General features: G+C 36.1%; 1 protein-coding gene across 2 annotated transcripts in view; it reads left to right on the forward strand.

Moving 5' to 3' along the window:
• Window positions 1–17,618, forward strand: part of ADARB2 (adenosine deaminase RNA specific B2 (inactive)) — a 567,650-nt gene that overhangs the window by 248,867 nt on the left and 301,165 nt on the right. The window lies entirely within an intron of this gene.

Here is a 17,618-nt window from a genome sequence, read left to right on the forward strand (position 1 = left end):
AAGAGTTGATTTAAGTATACAAATTAAAGTTTTATTGAACACAGCCATCGAGGATGTACTGGTCTACTTTTGCGATTTGGTAAGGCCCATGATGGCTTTCAAAGTTAGAAGGAAGTCATTGGAAAGGTTATCCAGAAGTGGTCATTTCAGCTAAATGTGGCCAACTGAGGACCTAGAATGAAAAGTGGAGAGTAAAGACATGAGTCTTTCTGAAATAGCAATGTCATGACCATTGGCAAGGAATCTTGCCCTACAAAGAAGATGAAGGAAGTTGAGGAACAGAAGGGTGAGTTTGGATACAAATTATCACAGTATAAAACTGAGCACCAATTCTGATTGCATAATCATAAATATCACATTGTAGTAAATACAAATGTAAAAGGATTTACCCATTCCAGTTACAGTAACTATCTTATTTTATTTTTTAATAAATCCCTCATCACTGCCTGATGTTACATAATAAATGGTTTTGTTCCTAAAAATTAAATGTCTGTGTATTATTTTGGAGGGAGTAATTTAATTAATGAAGCTCTAAATAGTGGAGATTGATGCTGTAGTCTTTTAGTTTTTTCCTTGTACATTTTGCTATGTAGTGTTTATGTTATGCATGTGTTTGAGCTTAATCTCATTGCTATTTCTTAGCGTTTATCCCAAAAGTCACTCAAAACATAATTAAGATAATACGGTAGATTGCAGCAGAAAAAATAAGGAAATGAGTAAAATGGTGAGAGAAATGAAATGGCACCATATGGTTTTGCTGCTACAGAGATCTACCCAAAATACAGACATCTTAATAAAATTTATTAGAAAATAATTCCTTCTTGCATGCTTAAAGATTTTTTTATACAATACTCAGACAACATGATCCCATTTCTTTTTCTATCTCTGGTTGGGAGGAAAAAAATCAATGTTATGGAAATATACGGTTCAAAATGAATGATTTAAACCGCACACACTGTCACATCCCCGTTAGGTACAGCTCAGCACTCAAGTGAAGGCAGTTCAGGATTCTATGTCTGCAGGTATGACGGTCTCAGCCTCCCAGCAGGTAGCAGGGCTCACAGTTTAAAGTTTGTTTATTGTACCTTAGCTCCTTTTGAGAAACAAACACATTCAGTAGGTTTTCTTCTTCCATGTGTGGTTGTGTCACAGATTCAAAGTTGGGAGGTGGCAACAGGAAGCCTCAGAGAGAAAATCAGGATTTTGCTTAGTGCACAGGTTTACAAAAGCACATTTTACTGCTCTTGAGAGATAGGGATTGTGTGGGTGTGCAGGTGTGTGTGTCTTTGTGTACACATACATATACTGTGCCCAGTACAGAATTAAAATTTTCCTGGAATAGACACACAAAATATAAAATGCTTCTGACCAGTAATGCTGTAGGATCTTCCATGCTCGACTGGTAGAGCTGAGTAGTTGAGACAAAGGATCTTTAGCAAACTGGTCAGAGAGTTGCCGATGATGATGATGATTAGCATCAGAAGGTCCTGCCAGGAAACAGTCAACATGGAGTCCACGCCACCCCAGATGGGGTTGGTAAAATTTTTTCTTAATGAAAAACTTACATATTGGGTCCATTCTTGATGACTTTCCTACCAGTTTGCCTGATTGCCAGAACCAGTCTTGATGTTCTGGAATTTGCTTCACTATCACAGTGTTAATTTCCACTCCTACTAGTTGTTCCCAATGTGTAGGACCTACTGGCATACTCTGGTATCCAGTAGCGTGATAGCCATTCAGTCAGGCAGAGTTCTTAGAGAAAAGAACAAAATCTTAATCCTCCCTCTGTCCAGTTGATTAACAAATCAGATTGTTTTTGTCCTTAGTTGAGACACTGAATTTCTGCCCTACAGGTTCTTCTCAGTGAAGAAAACCTTGAATTCTGTTTTCTAATCCTCCTGAAATGCCCAGTGGGGAGAAATGATATTTATGGAGGATTTTCTGAAGGACATGAAGTCCATAAATTCCCCTGGCTAGTGTACATTTTACCCTTGGATCAAAACAGACTGCTGGAGAGAGATACACTTGAGCTGTCTTGATTGGGTCCCTCTGAGGAATTGCTCCTTGCTAAATTGATTTTCACTATTTTTTGTTTTTAATTGAATTAAGCATAATTGTAAGAACCAGTGGCATGAATTAGGTTGTGTATGTATATGTGAGTAGAGTGAGTCATTTTATCACAGATTCCTACATCCCACTTTTAGTCATTCTGATGTGCATGGAGCCCAGACTTTGTGTCTTATCAAGCCCCTGAGGGATTCCAATGCAACAGGTCTGTGGAATACATTATGGAGAAGATCGTGGAGAAAGCTCTTGATATTTAACTCTAGGACAAATATGCACACCTCATTCGATCTATGATTCCAGAAGACTCAAAGAGTTTCCACAGAAAGTAAATTGAAAACCTCGTTTATTGCAGAAATGTTTAAACTATCCAAACATATCACCCATCTCCTCTTTAAAAAGGTACATTGGAGAATATGTCTCCTGGCTTCCAGGATAGCAACAGCAATGCCTTTTCAGGACAAGTGGTGTGTTTTGTTTTATGTTTATTGTGAATTATGAAAGAGACCATGATAATTTTTTTGCACTTGCTACTAGGAAGCTTCTATCTATTCTAAGTATGTATGCAGCCTACATAAAACAGCTGTCCAGGATGAAATATTATTGCAGTATACCTATTTTACAACTATTTCTTTTAATTAATCAAAACTTTCTTTGCTACAATTTATCCAAAAATTACTCTCATCCTTTCATGCTATAGGTCTTTACGAATGAAGACAGATAGAATTGACTGCATTATTATTTTACATAAGTAAATAAGTTAATATTTAAAATGAACCCAGAAGTATCATAGATTTGAGAATTGTCTTTATTTTGTCATGAAACCCCTTCTGCTAAATATGAAAACAGAATTTCCACTGGAATAATTGCTTCCAAGTAATGCCAATTCTATCTTCTGTAACTTTCCAAAGAGAGAAAAGTACACTGCTACTTTGATTTATGTAACACATTGTTAGGTTAGAATCTCTTTAGAACACAGGTTAAAAAAAAAATGCAAATACAAAAGAAAGACCAGACAGGTAATTACACCTGAGGGAAGTTGGTTGGGTATGTGAACACAGGAGGTGAGAGGAATATGGGAAATGGGTCCCAAGTGCAGCAGGAGCTGCTGTTCAGAAGTAGGGACCTGAGCTTATCAAATAACTCCAATTTTTTAAAAGACTCATGAATTCAGCTTTTTTAATATGTAAGACTATCTAAATAAAGCATGTGATGCTCAATAAAATATGGAGTGTATGAGCTTTCATTTTACATTATCTGCTGATTCAAAAATTTAAAAAAAAAAATACAGATGTCTGTCTTAGTTCCATATTACACTGCTTACGGAAATACCTGAGACTGTGTGACTCATGAAGAAAATTGAGGTTCATTTGCAAAATTCACAATTCTGGTGGGTGGAAAGTCGAAAGGCATCACAACATGGCAGAAGGCAGAACTTTAAGCGGAGTAGAGCAGGGTCTATATTATAAGTTTTTCTGTTTTGTTCTCGTCTCATTAATTCTGCTTATAAACCCACCAGAAGTTAACCATAAGGCCACCTCCACTGGCTTTATCAAACCCAAAGGCTCCAGCCTTGGACAAAAAAAAAGGGGGGGAGGGGGTGGCTACAACCAAATCCCAGCACATAAACTTATGGAGAATATTCATCCAATCACTGCCCACTAGCACTAAATTACAAAACATGAAACCCTGAGGGACAGAACATTATTCAAAACATAACGAGGTCTTACTGTATGTAGTCAGAGAGGCACTACAATTGTCTATTGCTTCATAACAGGGATATCTTCTGAAAAATAGGTCCTTAGGCAACTTCACTGTGCAAACATCATAGAGTACACTTACACAACTGGTATAGCCCACTGCACACATAAGCTGGATGGTGTCACATATCAGGCCACTTATATATGTAATCTATCGTTGACCAAAACAATATTCTGTGGTACTTGGCTGTATACTGGTGAGTGAGTGACAAATGATAAGTGATGACAGAGCATACCCCAAGAGGAGGGTAAAACAAGTAAAAGAAAGAGAAAGAGAAAAATACACTCCCAAAGTCTACCAACGTTTTTAAAACAATTTCCCTGATTCTATCTCTCTCTACTCATTCAAATTTGCTATTGTGTTTGTAAAGTGATTTTCTATGGAAATATATGTTATACCTATCTATACCATACACACACACACACACACACACACATGCTTACACACAACTGGATTCATTAACATGTATTAATTCATATGTTAATGAAATAAAAATAATACATAGAGGGTTCTTTTATTTTAGAGAGATTTTTGCTATAGGGTGTGTACACTCACCAGAGAGACAGAAAGTAAGAAATCATCCCCCAAGGGGGGATGGCCATGCCAGTCCCTCCTCTTCCACTCTCCTCTTGGGATTTTGGGCATGTAAGGACATGCACCCAGAGTGAGTTTTAAGTTGCCGGGTCCAAAACTCGAACCATGGTTGACTATGTGGAAGTCTAGCAACATAACAATTACACCATCTGCTGGACCCTTAGAGGGTTCTTAATAGGCCTAGAAATAGGCCTGATACCTCAATGTCCTTTTCTAAGTATGAAACTCCCCTCCATCTCAGGTGTAAATACCATTCTGACTTTCCTGATTACTTGTACCTATATATTTATTGACTTATTCTATGAAAGACAGAGAGACAGAGAGGCAAATATAGAGAATGAGAGAGAGAGAGGGGCACCCCAAGCATGTATGTCCAAAATCCTGAGAAGAAGAAAATGGAGGAGGAGAAGGGATTGTGGTGTGGTCATCTCTCCTGAGAGGTGACCTCTCTCTCTCTCTCTATCTCTCTCTCTTTCGGCTTGGCCAGAGTGACACAGGCAGTAGGGGCACAGCTGCACACTGCTAGAGGTCATGTGGAAAGGCTCTAAGCTCATGTCCCTCGTCAGCCTGGACACGCCAGGTGTGCCCATGACCCTGGATATTGATGTGGAAATGGATCATGTTATGAATATTTTGTTGAGGGTATCTCTCTCTTTCACTCTCCCCTCTCTCTATCTCTCTGTTTAAGGAGATAAATATATATTTTTAATTGTTTTTTGAAAGCCAGTCTCATAGCACAGTAGTTAAGGGAATCAGTTTCCATATGGTCGACCATAGTTTGAATTCTGACCCTAGTGGTTTGCAAAACACACTGGGCACATGTGCGTGCACATGCCTAGGGTCCTGACAGGATGGAGAAATGGAAGAAGGGGATTGTAGCATGATCACGCCCCACTGGGAGGTGTTTCCCTCTCTGTCTCTCTCCATGTGTCTCTCCCTCCCTCTGCTGAAAGCATGCCTCTCTGACAATAGAAGTAATAATGACTTGGAGTACCTATTGAATATGGTATGGTGAGGGAATTTGCCCCTGAGATTCACTGGAAATTACTGAAAATAGGCAAATTAATAAATGGCTTACGGATTAATTTTAATATGTACATGTGTACATGAACATCATACAAAATGCAGCTTAGAGAAGAGCCATGTGACTGAAGGTGTTATACCTCACAGGCTTGGAGTTAAGCTATGAAAAGGTGAGGGGAGACAATACGAAGATGAAAAATTCATCCTGTTTTTCTAGGCCAGGCTTAATACCTTTAAAGTATTTTCTATACCTAGAGAGCTACGGAGTAGCTTGACTTGTAAATAGATGTAACTTTCTTTTATGAAGGGCAGACATTTTTACTTTTAATTTAAACTAATGAAAGTGTCTTTAGATCCTCTGAATGGTTCTCTCAAAGAATATTTTGGAGGGGCGTATTTTGGCATTGATACATACCACTACAGTATATTAATTTCTTCTAATAGAGGTGAAACATTTCTGCTTTCAGTTTTTACAAACAACACTCCTCTGTATCCTCTTGTTCCTGAATTTATCACTGGGATTACTTGATCATAGGCTGTGTGTAACTGCACATTTATTAGACAAAGCAAAACTGTTCTCCAAACTACTGATTTACACTACCACAAGCAGTAAATGAGAGTTGTTTCACATATAAACAAATATCTAATTTCATAAGACTTTTGGTACTTTGGCCAACCTGGTAATGTTAATGTTTTTCTATTTCTAGAATTGACTTATTCCCCCTACAATCTCTTCCATGCCTCAACTTCTATGTCCTCCAGGAAGCCTTCTCCAGCTCATCAACCAACATTAAACTCACTACTCTCCTTCAGCTTTCATGGAACTATGGTCTAAAACAATTATTTTTGCAGATATCTCAGAATTATGAGGTCTCACAAGCAACCTGTAAACTTTTGGAAAGCAGAGGTGATTTCTGTATAATGTTTTGTTTCCAACAAAACAAGTTAATTTTTAAAAATGACTCAAGATTGAAGAGATATTTTGAAATAATTTCTGAAAGAGCATAATTTATGCCTCTGTGTGTGTGTGTGTGTGTGTTTGTGTGTGTAATTTATGAATAGTTTTGGATTGATTATTTATATGAAAAAGAGAAACAATGATTGTTTAATACAACCAAAAGGAACCTAAGAATTGGAAAATAGTTTGTATGCTTTAAGATGTACAGTGACTAAATGAAAAAAAAAAAAAAAACGAGTAACAAATGACTTATTTAATCTCAATAGAAGAAAATAATTTCATTTACATTGTCTTGGCAAAGTATAATAACAGAATCTCCTATTAAGGAATTCTATTAAAAAATGTAGTCAGAAACACAATGGATGTGTAAAATACAAATTATATTAAGAAAAAGAAAAGTTTGTCAATTTACCTTTATTTTAAGTAAGCTCTTTCTTTACAATCTACCTCAGAAAAAAGAATACATTTTCTGTATATTCCAGGAAACCTATTTAGAAATGTCTTGCCAGTCTTTAAAAGTGAAGCGAAACATTAAAGGTGCAATATCCCATATGATTACGGTAGGATAGGCGAGTGGTTTGGTGAAAAAAATTCTCTAATCCAAAAGACTTCAGTTCATGTTCAGATTGTGCCAATTAACGTCTTTTTGTTTGTTTGTTTAAGTTACTTCAACTTTATGAGTTTGGCTTCCTTCTTGCAAAATGGGGATTTTGATAAGAATATTATATGAAATCCACAACTTTTGAGGCAATTATCATTATTCCAGTTCATTGATGAGACAATTTAGGCCCCCGAAATTGAAAGACGTACCTAATATTCAAAAGATAATGACCTCTAGATGTGGGGATAGATCTATGTTTCTCTGAATCTTTATTGCAGGTCCTTGCCTCTGGGTCACGATGCTATGAATACCTATCCTAAAACCCCTTAATGTTGGGTCGTTTCTCTTTATGTCTTAGTTTAATAAACCAAAGTACACAATGATGTGCCAACTGGTCAACATACAGTGGGCATTGCTCTCCATATGATGGATAATGACGATAATGATGGTGTTGGTTTTGATGACAACAATGATGATAATGATGGATGACAAAGATGATGACAGTGATAAGGATGATGAGAATGTTGATCAGAACAATGATGATGTTTATGGCAAAGACAATGTTGATGACCTCAGAAATTAAGAGCTCTCTTTTGCCCTTAGCAAGATAGAAGTCCTATGAGCAGTTTTGCAAATAAATATAAATGGTAACTACTTCATATTAATTTTGTATATTTAATATACAATTTGGATGTTTCCTCCGTGATGGATCTTCTAACTGGTTGCTTCTATTGATAATTCACTTAAAGCTATATGCTATAATGAAGGAAATATTCTTGAAAGATTGATTTTTGTAACAGACTTAATTCACATCACCAATTTCTACTACTTATGATTAAAGCGATTTCTGAATCAGAAATACCATGTGAATTGTGATCCAAAAACTTATTTTAACCAGAATCAAACTACTTAAAGTTACTGAATGACCCAAGACTTCCTTCTCAGAAACTACAAATTAGGCCTGTAGTATAGTTGATAATTTAAAATAGGAAAGAAGAGAAAGCCTAGAAATTCAGTGAAAACTTAAAAGATTTTAGCCAGAAGTAACTCCAAAATTTCCATAGGAAAGCTTTATAGTTTGGAAGGGCAAGGGATGGTTTGTTTCAAAGCTGTACTGATGCCTACATTTTACTGGATTATTAATTTATTTAGGGTGGTTTTGGATACATGACAGACATTTGGGTGGTCAGCACCCCCCCATCTCACCCCCCGAGCTCAGCCTACATTCTATATTTAGGAATTAGACTGTAAACCAAATTCTTTGTGTTTGCGCAGTTATTTAATCACTCTAAAATGACACATTAGTGTTGTCACCTGGCTAGGGTAAGTTTGTCACACTTCGAAAGAAGTGAGGCTAAAGGGTAACCTGGCAGTTGGTGTTCTGCCAAGCTGAAAATAACATTTAACAGGATTTTAGTCCATTGTATGGGTTATCATCTGCAAGAGCACTGTTGTAGTCCACACATTAAAAAAAAAAAAAATTACAGTCATTTTCACTTAGCATTCATAGTTGGTGGTGTTATTATTGTGGCCTTAGTGATCAAGCAGTTTCACTAACAAGTTCAACATTTCAATTTACCACCTAGACAAGTATTTACATATTAAAAGTAAATAAGAAGCAGACATTCATGCAAGACACTATTTCAATCAAAAATAGCCATTTAACCTCAGACCCAAAGCTAATTTTCAGAAAGGGTCAGATATTGTCTAAAGATATCTTTCTACCTTCAAGATCTTAAAGTTTATTTATAGGAGAATTTAAATATTGAGTAAATGCAGTTAACATTTACTCTTATTTGTGTTTTATTTTTAACTTTTCTACTGAATACCCAAAATTAATGTCCTGGGTAATAAACCATGGAAATAGACTATTCCTACCTATTATATACTAGGTACTAGGCTAGCCGTAAGGCTACCTATCCTTTATGCCTAGCTTAATATAGAATGCTTGCATTCTAGGAAGAATGATTGTCCACATTTTGCAGACAAAGGGCAAGACCACAATTATCTTATAGTACTATAGTCTCAGCACTGAGAACTTATTCAGTAATAATTACTTGGCAAAGTAAAGTAAAAATTAACTAATTAATGAGGAAGTAGATCTGATAGGCCACCATGAGGATCACCAAAAAGTGCTGAAATGTGTGAGCTTCACCCTATGAGTCCTCATTTACTTCTTCATAGCTCTAGCCATTATTTTATTCTGATTATTGTGATCTAAACCTGTCATGGCCTAAAACCAGAATATGTACACTTAATACTAAAATATAAACAAAAAATGGGATAAATAAAATTTTTCTCTAATCTACACCACTGATACTTCATTAAAAGCATAAATAATTCCTTACCATTACCAAACAGCAAAAATAAAATACTCTGAAAGATATTTAAATCTCAATTTTTAAGTCAGCAGCAAATGTCATTACCTAGTCAAAATGTGTATTAGGTAATGACTGTGGCATAGTTTGAAAGTTCTGATCAAGCATTTTTAAATCTTTGAATAGAAACTAAAAATATCATGTCACATTAGCTATAAAAATATGTTCATGACCTGTCCATTCATGTGTTTTAAAGTCACACTGTTTTGGAAGCATTTGGTGAGGCATTGTTTGGCAAGTCTACCCAGTAATAAATATTTTCATCGAATCTGAGTTCAGTGTCTGTAATAATCTGTATAAAGCTCTCCCATGCCTGTCTACTGCATTTGGCATGAAGTCTAAATGCATCATCTCACCCTACAGAGTTCTCTGCTTTTCTAAGCTCACCCTCTACTTCCCTCCCCTGGCTTGCTGTGCTCCAGCTTTCCTGCCCGCCTTCTGTTTGTGAGACACGTGAAGCTCGTCCCCACCAGCAGTGGGAACTAATTTCCCTAATTCATGTACCTACCTCCTTTTTCAGTCTACTGGCAGATAAAATGTTTCTCTTATAGAGAAACCTCTTTTGAGCACATACTAATTTCCTAGGGGTACCAAAACAGAGTACTGAAAATGGGGTAACTAAAAAAATAACTAAACACATTTATCCTCTCACAGTTCAGGAGAACAGAAATCCAAAATCAAAACTTCAACATGGCCTCGCTCCTTCTGAAAGCTCTAGGAGAGGAGTCTTCCTGCCTCTTTCAGCTTCCAGTGGTTTCTCAGCATCACTCCAGTCACTGCCCTGGTTATTACATGGCATGCTCCCCACATGTCTCATATAAAGACACCAGTTATATTAGATCATAGGTCTACCCTGTCCCAATGAGACCTTAACTATTGGGTCATCAGAAAATTCATGGTGCTTCTTCCCATGCACATGAAAAACTGTTACTCGTTAGTATTCTTTCAAATCACCTTTTCCATCACATGGAAGGCAAAGAATGAAACAGAAAGAAACAAACAAAAAAAACCTAACTGGTCTCAAGCATCTTGAGTTCATACCGTAGTTCTCTCTCCTTTAATACAATCATTTTATTTCTGTGAGCCTCAGTTTACCCATTTATCAAATAGAGGGTGATGGTTCTATCTACACCTGTGGAGATACTCAATGCAAAAGCACTGTATAACTTGAAAAGTTATTCCTTCTACAAGTAGAAGGAATTATTCTCCCTTCCTTCTTGTATATAAAGTTTCTTCCTCTCTACTCACCATCCATTTCTTCAATTTCTCAACAGCTCAAGTCTCCTGTTTTTTGTAGGACTTTTCTTCAACCTTCAACATCCCTTCCTTACATATATATATACACACTTAATTTTTCAGCTCACCACCATAATCCTGCGAGGTTGGCAGAATAAGCATCATCTTGTTTAAATTAAATGTTTTATTAACATATAATCATTGTGCATATTTGGGAGTGAACAATGGAAAATTTTAGTACATGAGTACAATGTGTAATGATTAAATAAGGGTGGTTAGTACACCCATCATCTCAAAAAAAGAAAAGAAAATTCATGGTGCATTTTTGCATGGAAAAATACGTCATGACTTTTCCAATGACCCAATAATTACATCTAAACAACCCTGCATCCAAATAAGTTCACAGTCTGAGGTATTAGAGATTAAGACTTCAGCATATATTTTTACGGGGGACACCATTCAATACATAAGACCCACTCTGCATAAAGCCCCCTCCCAGCTATTCTCATTCTCATCCCATTACTCTTTTTCACTTCTTTGTGTAGCACATGTTACCATTTAGGATACCTTGTTCATTACTCATCCATCAGCGTTTTAGTCCATTATTGCATTGCTAGCTCAAATACCTGAGATTGGATGATTTTACAAGTATAGGTATATTCTGTTTATATTTAGAGGTCTAGGGTAGAGGATCCAGCTTCTGGTGAGGCTACAGCCTGGCAGAAAGTACGATCTTAAGCAGAGAAGAGCATGCATCTACCCCAATAGCCCCTACCTGCTCACCTTCTCTCTTTATCCATGCACCAGATTTCAGTCATGGAGGCCCCATCCTAACCACCCAATCACTAATCTCTCAAAGGCCCCAACATTCAACACCATAATCTGACTACGTTTTCACCCTTTTAATCCTATTACAATGGCTAAACACATGAATTTGGGGAGACATAGTAAAATTACAGAAATCACTTCATTGTCTGTTTCCTGCCACTCACTAAACTGTCTCTTCTCTACTCATTTCCGTAAATCCCAAAGGAGAGACAAAAAGAATAGTTATAGAATAAAGGAATGATATTTGTATCACAAAATAAATTTATGGGGGACCAGCCAGTAATGTGGTGGTTAAGGTGCTAGATTCTCACATGGCCAACCACAGTTCAAGTCCTACACCCAAATGCTTGAAAATCATGCTGAGTGTATGTGTGCATGTGTGCAAAATCTGAAGAACAGAATGGAGAAGTGATTACACCATGGCCGTCCCTCTTGGGGTATGATTTCATACTTTCCCTCTCTTTCTGTCTCTCTCCGGTGAGTGCACACTCCCTCTGGCAAAAACCTAAAAAAAAATTAAATAAATAAAATATGAACTTTCAAGGACCAAGACACGTATATAACAATAATTCTCTTTATATAGCTTTCTCATGTCTCATCTCTTTTTATTTTTCTATTTACAACAAAACTACTTAAACAAGCGGAAGTGTTATCTACTTCTTAACATGAAAAACTGAGTCTCAGAGAGGTGGATCACTCAGCTATGAATAACTGAGGCAGAGCAGGAAAGCAGGTCTTTTGACTCTATTTTTATTTCTTTTTCTTTTTTTTTTCCTGAAATAATTCAAATAATTTCATCACCTTGTTTAGGGGTAGTATGAAAGGGTAAATAAGTACAGGATACCACAGGTTCAATGTCAAAAGAGATCTACAGGTGGGATTTTCTCTAAGTTGAGGGAATCATTAAATAGGACTTTGTTCTTTCCCTTTTCCACAGAAATGGTCTGAGACTTCTACTAATTGGTGCTGTTAATTTCCAGGCAGAATGTTTACTATTGTGACAAAGTGTTAAACCAAAGAGGGAACTTCCCCCTGAGAACACACCACTTGAAAGTTTTTTAATTTTTAGTTGTGGTCTGGAATTCAAGAGCAATGACTTCATTCTGTAGGCTCAAGAATGCTGGGTATCAGTGACATTGTAGAACTCTTTAAATTCAAAGGATTCAAGATGGTTTCTTAAAAGAAACCACAAAGGACAAAAGAAAAAAAAAAGATAATTACTTTAGCTACTTATTTTTTCATTGTTCCTATCAGATATTGAGCAGACTGTCAAAATTGAGACCTCCAGCTTCCATTTCTTAATCACTGCAAATATTCAGATTTTTAAACTTGGCATCCTGTCAGCTGACTGCATGTCAGAGATGGAGAAGCACCATCTTTGAAAACAGACAAACCACATTAGCTCTTATCTATCTTATTTTGATTTGTATATTACTTTGAGGGAGTCATTTGATCATCCATTTTAAAAATATATAACTATTTAAGAGAATTTTTAAATATTGGGTCATCAGAAAAGTCATGATGCATTTTTTCCATAGGGGAAAAAAAAAGTCATGACTTTACAATGACCCAATAGATTATGTAAACTAACATATTTGAACTTGCCTAGTAAACAGTGAAGTACTTACAAGATTATTTCAGCATTAACCTACTTCCCTTAATTATTTCCATATAATCTATAGTATCCCAGTACCTATCAGTACTATTCTACTATTGCCTTTATGATGACAAATCCTATTACTCTTCTAGGGCAAGTTCCTAAGGCATGTCTTTGGTGAACTCCTCCAGGTTTACCTTAGAATTACTCCTCTCCAAAGTTCTATACCTCTTTGCTAATTCCTTAATGATAGTACTTTTCACAGAGTTACCTACTTTTTAGCTAGTATACGCTTTTATGTTTTATCATTATATTGCTGGTCAGCTAAAAGAATGATCTCTTATCAATCTTTATATCAGCAGCTAGCATAGATAGAGATTCTGAGACTCAGAGACTCAACATATAAATGTGTGTGTGTGTGTGTGTGTATTTAATTTAAACTTTCTATAGCATTTTTCCATCTCTCACATCAAATGTCTTGCTGAAGAAAAAGAAGCTGACAAGAAGAATGTTTTACAATAAGCTTAGTCTCTTTTATCATAATATATTAAAGTTATTCAGTGTTTTTTCCTTACTATAATAGAATTGTATTGTAGTCTCTTCTCTCTTCAGTATTCTTATTTTAATCTTTTAAAAAAGTGTTTGTTTGGGAAGTTTAGAGTTCCTCTTATTTTAAGATCAAAAAAATCAGATGAAAAGTTGACATAATTGAGATGTTTTTTCAACCTAAGAATTATTATTTGAAAAAACATTTTTTATCTTTATGGTTGTACCTTATGGTAAACAAAACAAACAAACAAACAAAAACCTCTGAAATTGGTATTCTTGTTGTCCTGATGATGCATATAGGATCATCTAAATTTGTGGATTTGCTACATTAACTTACTGCTTAGGTGAATTGCAAGTACATTAAACTGGTTCCATGAAGATATTTGGTTCTCAGAAATCACAGAAAATGATCAATCAGAGGATGATGAGATACGTGAATGTAGATTCATGTACAAATGCCACCAAATGATTTGGCTATCTCCGCTGCCCTAATGTATAGAAGGATCCAGAAATATGTGGTCATACCCTGCCAAAAGAGGTTCAGTCAGATGAATCTGTGGATCTCCATTAGTAAATGAAAAGCTGGTCAAATGTCTTAGAGTTAAAATATCAGGGAATAATTTTGGCCAAGAAATGAACAGGTTGAGAAACATTTGGCCATAATATTTTACACAGCCTGGAGATAACTGGAAGAAATACAGCCAACTGATTTGAGCCACGTAGGTGTAGGCAGGTCCATTGCCAGAAGTCTGTGTATCTTGCAGCAGAGCAATCCATCTTTACCTTAGAGGATACCTCTTCCAATTTTTCTCAAAGAAAGGGTGAACATTGTATGATAAAGGCTCCCTTACCAGACGGGAATGGTTCCCATTTCATTCCAATTTGCTGACCAGAAAGAAATCATTTCTTTCTAAAAACAGATTTCATTCTGTCAGATAATATCCCAAATAATTGCATAAATGTTACAGTGCTTTTCACCCAAAGAGATGCAGGTAAACATATGCAATTAGAAGAAGTAAATTGGTCAGGAAAAAAAGTTGTTCTTCACAGAACCCATTCAAGCCATGAATGCATAGATAGAACATTCGTACAATAAAACACAATATTTGAACACTAGCAAGGGAATGTGCATTCACTAAAATGGAAGACTACCCTCTTGTACTTTACCCCCATAGCAAGATATCCTTTTTGGGAAATGAGGCTGAATGATCATTTAAAGGGTCCCGCAGTCAGTAGCAATGACAATAGAATCTTTGGTGGAAAATGTATATTCAACATGCGTCCACCATTTCACTGGGACCATTTGGACATTTGTCTATTTTTAAACCAATTTGGTAATGTACTCCCAGAAGGTCTCTCTTTAGGAAAAGCCTTAATTAAGATTTCTGCCTGCAGCAAATTGTAGGAACTGTAATACATTACACTCTAGCAACCTAGACACAGATCATTGGCTATTCAGATCTAGTCAGGTGGTGTGTGCAGATATTATCATTTTCATTTTGTTGTGAATAATTTTTGAATATTATTTTAAAAGCAGTGCCAATGGCATGGGTTTTTTTTTTATATATACCTTTTCACTAAATCTGAGTTAATGTCTATACCTTTTTTAAAAAAAAGTGCTTGGCTAATAAAGTGTATGCTACCTTATAAATTATGAAATAGTCATATGTAAGAGAGTTTAATAAATAAAAAATAGTATAATGGATACTTTATTGAATGCTTTCTCAAGGTCATATGACCTTCTCTGGTAATTTCCACAGTTTTTTTTCTTTTTAATAAAGAACCAATATATTAATATTTAAATTAGTACAATGGAAGGACTCCAGTCTGTTCTAAATTCAATTAATTCCCTCCCGTATTGTTTTTTCTTTTCTCCTTCCTCCTCTCTGGAATCACATCAAGCTCCCCTTTCACATCAAGAGCAATTCCTTTCTACTCACAGTAGGTGAAGAAACACCACAGTCCTTTGGTTTTCCTTACCACTCTCAATTTTTCCTAAAAGTAAATTTGTATTTAGTTCACATTAGCTTGAAAATGTGAATTATAAACATCCTTTTTCATATTTTATAATACATGAAATGTTTTCCTTAAACCCTATATAATGCAGGATGCATGCATTCATTTTTTTTTTCTTTTTTCAGTCTGACTGCATCTCAGGAATAATCCAGATGTCCTAAGAGGTGTTCACGATTTTTCCATACCCAACTCTTGGCTCAAAATAAATGGACAAATTCTTTATCCCAGATCCCAGAGACTGCAGCAGGTTATCATGGTCCTGGTCAAGCCCATGCTCTGTCTTTGCTCACTAAAGAGGAACTCTGACTCCTCTTCGAGAGATACGCTCTCTTGTGTCTCCTGTGAATTTGCCCTAGTAAGAGTGTACTTTGCAGAATAATGCTTTACAAGCAGGTTGTATCAGAGTATGTGTTGAGAATAGCCTTTAATTTATTTATATTTTCCTTGTTTTAATAATTTGCAACCAAATAACCCAAGCAACTTAAATGTACAGGGTCTCTATCATCCAAAGCATCCAAAAACTATTATAGTCCTTACCTGAGCCCTACTCAGTTGACAAGTTCAATTTTCCAGATTTACTATCCAAGACCCTAGCTAAGGGAAGTGGGAATGAAATCAAACCCCACAACTACCCGAACTCTAATGGTACCCACCAACTCCCCTTGATGGATCTCCTGGGCTGGAGCCTAAGTAGCACTGTGTTTTTCCAAACTTCCTACAGGTGACTCTGATACACAGTGAGGATCTGGAGTGACAGAAATTCTAATTAGCAAGGTCTGTAATGTAAACTAAGAAAAGTGCTATGTATTATGTCTGCTTTCCTCTTCCAACCCTGAATCATTTGGATATACTTCACATATCCAAATTTCAATGACCTTAGCTATTTTCTTAATATTTTAACTTCAGACATTTCTCTCACACATACATTCAGATGACCAATCCCTGTCATCCCCAATTCTGAAGCAGAATGCTATTGCTAGTCATCACTCCTTTTGCACTGCCACTTTTTCTAGAAATCCACCATGTCATCTGTGGACTCATATGTCTATCCAAAAACTAAAAAATAAAATAAATAGAGACTCAAAAAAAATACAGTAGAATACAAACAGATTTCAAAAAGTTTGTGGAAATAATTAAATTAAAGTACCGATTTATTTTGGTGCAAAAAAATTGAAAACTGTATTTTTATTTATAATATACATTTTATGCACTTTCTGAAGACTCTTCCTATAAGAGCAATCCTAACTGCTTACTACACGGCCAAAGCAGATGTGTTATAAACTCAACATGTTTACTCAGTTTAAACAGTAACCAGTCCCTGTCCCTATTTGTGTTTTTAATTGCTTACCCTAAAATTTTTAGACTTTTTGTCTATAGTGTTCGATTCATCAAATGACTTACTTAGTTATCCATCTAAGGTTGGCAATGTAGAATATATTAATGATTTGAAATTTAGGAAGATAATGCAATAATTAAGAATTCGGTATACGAGCATGGAGAGCAACTGTGGATACCAGAAAGAAAGGAGGGTAACAAAGGGGAGGGGGGGGGGAGTAAAAGATATAAGAAACGCACTTTATTTTTTTAAATAATGAATCCTGGGCCAATCTGTGGCATGGTTGTTGATATCTGAATCCTACGTGGCTGACTGTACAATTTGAGCCTGGACCTAGTGGAGTGAAAAACACTCCAGGCACGTGTGAATGTATGCCCAAAGTCCCCCCCCCAAAAAAAAAGAAAAGAATGGCAGGGAAGGGATTGTGACATGATCATCTCTCATTCTTAATTTTCTTGCTTTCTCATTTTCCGTCCTCCTCCCCCATTTCCTCTTTCTTACAGCGAGCATACACATTCTCTAGCAAATTTTTAAATTTTTTTAAAGAGAAGCTTACTTATCAGAAAGATTAGTCTTGTCATAGCTGCCACCTAGAAAACCTCAGTGAAATGTGTAATGACACTTAGCGAATGCACACATACTTGCACACACATGTGCACACACACATGCACACATTT

Source organism: Tupaia chinensis, unplaced genomic scaffold (assembly GCF_000334495.1).
Source record: "Tupaia chinensis unplaced genomic scaffold, TupChi_1.0 Scaffold000052_1, whole genome shotgun sequence".
NCBI classification, from domain to species: domain Eukaryota; kingdom Metazoa; phylum Chordata; class Mammalia; order Scandentia; family Tupaiidae; genus Tupaia; species Tupaia belangeri.